General features: G+C 45.0%; 2 protein-coding genes across 2 annotated transcripts in view; both read left to right on the top strand.

Annotated features, from left to right (window-relative positions):
* Positions 1–3,944, top strand: part of AGTRAP (angiotensin II receptor associated protein) — a 9,541-nt gene extending 5,597 nt beyond the window's left edge. Inside the window, exon 6 of the transcript XR_001862237.1 lies at positions 3,927–3,944. The gene's annotated coding sequence lies outside the window, so the exon portion shown is untranslated. The remainder of the gene's footprint in view (positions 1–3,926) is intronic.
* Positions 1,529–3,966, top strand: part of CUNH1orf167 (chromosome unknown C1orf167 homolog) — an 18,979-nt gene continuing 16,541 nt past the window's right edge. Inside the window, exon 1 of the mRNA XM_017735012.1 lies at positions 1,529–1,621. The gene's annotated coding sequence lies outside the window, so the exon portion shown is untranslated. The remainder of the gene's footprint in view (positions 1,622–3,966) is intronic.

The following is a 3,966-nucleotide window of genomic DNA, read 5'->3' on the forward strand; positions in this document are numbered from 1 at the left end:
GACATGAGTTCCATTGGGTGTGACAAACTATAGACTGTCTTGTTACGCACGATAAATCTGTCCTGCTGTGGCTTTCAGGTAAGATTCTAAAAAAAGAAAACAAACCAAACAAAACCCCAGAAGCAAGCAAACAAATTCCAACAGGATCATTCACAAAAGAAAAGGTGTTAGCTTTGGCAGAATTCTAGTGCTAGGAAGATATGTATTTTCCTGAAGCAAGTAAATTTTCAAAGTTTCTATCTGTTATTTTACAACTGCATTTCTCTTGACAAGACCTGCTGCTGTGTTGATTCTTTGGTAACCAAGACCCCTGTTGACTTTGCTCTAACCTCCAGAACCATTCCATTTGTATTTTTAAAACCAAGCGGTTTTCTCCCAACTTTGATCACTTCAAACATAAGCAGATGCTTCCTCTACTCTGCTGCACAGGCACTACAGTGGCCATAGAAGTGTGGTAGTTGACTTTACTCTCTCAAAAGGAGTGTTGGGCATTCATTTTACAGGTTTTACATATAATAGGGCACAAGAATAGGAATTGGTCTGTTCTTGTGATTAGATGGCAAAGAAGGAAAGAGTAGGCAGAAATTGCTGGGGCTTGTGGAGTGCAGAGCCTTTATGTGAATGGGTTTTTTCAGCTCTTTAGAACTGTACAGTGACAGCACAGATCCCTGAATAACACATTTAAATGCTCAGGTTTTTGTGGGGTTTTTTTAGCTAGACCTATGTACCACAGACTGAAAATGACTGCATTAAATGCTGTGGGTTTTGGATATTGGCACAGTCAGTTATATCTAGTGAGGCCTTCCCAGATGTTGTACATTGGAAATACCTATGTAGCTGACCTGCCATGCGTTTTTCTGTGGAAAATTTGGTACATTTGGGAGCTCTGGGGAGCAGAGCAAGGCAGGAGTAACACTCAGCTTAGAGTGCCTCAAGGATACCTATTTTGAGGAATAAATCAGAGGTGATGCTAAAAACAGACCCCTGTCCTGGCTGAGGAGGAAGAGAGTGTTTGTACCTGGTTCAGGAGGGCGTGAGGGGATTCACGGAGCTGCTGTGCCAGAGCATGGCCTCGCTGGCTTCCTGGTGGGACTCTCGTGGGGTCTCAGCAAGATCTCCTCACCCAGACAGGTGCGATGCTCCATTCTGCTGGTTTTGCTTTTTTTTTTTTTTTTTTAATGCTCAGGTCCCGCTGTGCCCCGGGTTTTGGTGGTGAGCGGGCAGATCCCCAGGATTAAGCCTAGCCCGCCCAGGGCAGGTGCCTCCCTCAGCGCTGGCGGCTTCTGGTCCAGAGGAGGAGGGGGAAGAGGAAGACGTGGCGCGTGTCCTGAGGCGCTGCCCGGGAGAGGCACGGCTCCCGCCCGGGATGAGCCCCCCTTCTCCCTGGCCGGGTCCCGGCTTTAATTAGCCATGGCCCCGAGCGGCTTTCCCCGGCCATCTGTAGCCCTGGTCACCAACCTAATCGCGGGGATAAGCTGCTTACGGAGCCCCAGCTGGAGCGGGCGCGGGGCGCGGGCGCTGAGGGGGCCGAGGCTGGTTATCGCCGCGAAGGACGTGCCGGCTCAGACGCGTGTGGTTAGTCCCCGGGGCCCAGCAGTGCAGCCGGTGCCTCTCGGAGTGGGTAAGTGGAGTCATGGGGGTTGCTGAGCGGGGCCTGGGCCGTGGGCGAGGGGCTTCTCGCTCCCACTACCGCATCCCGGGACACCGGTCGGTGCTTGGATGGCAGCACTGGGGAGGGAAGACCACCTGTATGTGCCTGTTGATCTCACAGGCGTCATGCGACAGCAGCGATGGTTTGTTTGGTTTGTAACGCTGAGTAGTGTTTAGGAAAAACCTGCTTTTAAGGCACTTGAAGTGTGATCTCGGAGTAAACACTAGCCCTTACGTGGAATATGAAATGGGTCAGCCTTGGTCTGCAGGGATGGGGAAATAAGCACTCTGTGCAGCGCATATGTGCTTATTATGGGTCTGGCGTTGTTACCATATTGCTGAAATGGCATTTGCTTGAAAGAGCTTGATTTACTTTTCATGAACTGTGCTATTTACTTCCTTTTGCTTGTAACAACAGAAATAACTTGATCATCTTAATTTTTATTTGCTTAATTGAATTTGTTTCAGGTTTTAATGCATTGGTGTGTTGCTGCAAAGTGTGTATATAGTAAGCATGCATTGAAAGTTTTAGTTGGAATCATAAAAACTAATATAAAATCCATTGGTCATGGATTTTGCAGTTCATAAAATGTGCAGTTTGCCTTGAGTATCTCTTTTGGCCTCAGAAGAAGTTCTAAGAAGATCTTCATAAAATCGTGTTGTGAGTGAGATTAACCCTACTGCTTAAAAGAGGTTATGTTAAAGTCCTGAGCAGCAATTTCAGAAGGCACACAAACATGATTTTGAAAGGATCCTTTTTCTTCCAGATCTCAATGAGACTGAAATTAGGAATGGGTGAGGTGAAGGACACCACCTGAAATAACCATGGTGATGTGTTGAGAACCTAGTACCTAGCACAAAGAACTGAAATGGAGAGCTAAAAAAAAAATCACAAGTTATCAAAAAAAATAGATTATTATCAAGAAAATAGATTATGTCCAGATTATTGAGCATAAGGTAGTCCAGAGCCAGGTTTTGGGTGTTCACAGAGCAAAACAGCACTGATCAACACGGTGGGTTTATGTCGTTTTGCAATTTAAATCACCCTTTTGTGACACATTACTTGTCGATTGGGTATTTCTGGGATGCAAGGAGTGCACTGCATTTTGTGGTTATACTTCATGCAGTGATAGGCACTCTAAGGAAGGCAGCTGTGCTTTGTCTGTTCACTCTGTAGTTGCCAACTTCAACTTGTCTGGAAAAAATAATGGGATCTTTCCGTTCACGGCACCCTCGGAGATATATGAAAGGCAGTAACAGCAGTTTCCAGGGATAATTGCAACACTGCCTGACTGTCTCCTGCTGCTTTAGGAACTGTGTTTGCTCCCCAGATTGTGGTGATTACTGAAGGAGTTTGCATGTGAGAGGGAAAAACGAGCTGTTACAAACGGAAAACAGCCTCAAATGCTCTCTTAGAAGAGAATGAGATAAACACAGCTTGGAAACAGAGTGCAATTTGACAGGAGGCTTTCTGGGATTAGAGTGTGTTTGAAAAAGACAATGGGCATTGATTTCATAGGCCGCTGCTGTCTCTTCTCAAATTGATCTGGGGGTTTTAAGATGATAGAGATGTGTGTGTCTTTATACAATACCATTTTCATTTTTTAAAAGAGGTGGAAAAGAATTGTGGTTAGAATGACAGTGATTGACAACTTGCTTTTAAAATCTGAGGGAATGGAAGCACAGTCCTCTCAAATTGCACTTACCTGTTAGCAGCAACTTAAGAATCCATTCTCAGCATGAGTGTTATATGTATAACCATCAGACTTAGTGGCTAGATTGCAAATTAGGTCTCCCAGCGATGCTGTAAATCTTCCAGATTAGGGGACAGTCTGGCTTCTCTGGATATGTAAACGTGGTTTCATCCTTTAGTGCAAACAAGAAGAAATAAGTCTGTGTAGCCTTGAACCTTTGCAGGGCTGTAGCATGTGAACAAATTTTCACTTGTAAAGCAGTTAAAGAGAATTTCAAGTCAAGGCCCTACCTTTCCCACAAGCCCTGAAGAAAATATGAATGTGGAGGAGATCTGAGTTGGATTTCCCGTAAGTGATGAGGGGTAAGCATTGTACTCCAGCTGGAATCATGTTGCTCTGACTTCTGTGAAAACTTTTTTTTTAGACCTGTTGTTGGTTGGTGTCATGTAGATCTGGATATAGAACATCCAGGAAAAGCTGCTACATACTACCTTGTCTTGGCAGCAGGATAATTCAGCTTTGCTAGCAACAAATTCTTTCTGAGGCTGCAGGTGTATAATGCTGGAAGTCTTTGTTTTCCAGGTTTTTTGTTGAGAACTGAATCAGTCCCTTTCAATCATTC

The sequence above is a fragment of the Corvus brachyrhynchos genome, unplaced genomic scaffold, assembly GCF_000691975.1.
Source record: "Corvus brachyrhynchos isolate BGI_N302 unplaced genomic scaffold, ASM69197v1 scaffold395, whole genome shotgun sequence".
Classification (NCBI taxonomy): Eukaryota; Metazoa; Chordata; class Aves; order Passeriformes; family Corvidae; genus Corvus; species Corvus brachyrhynchos.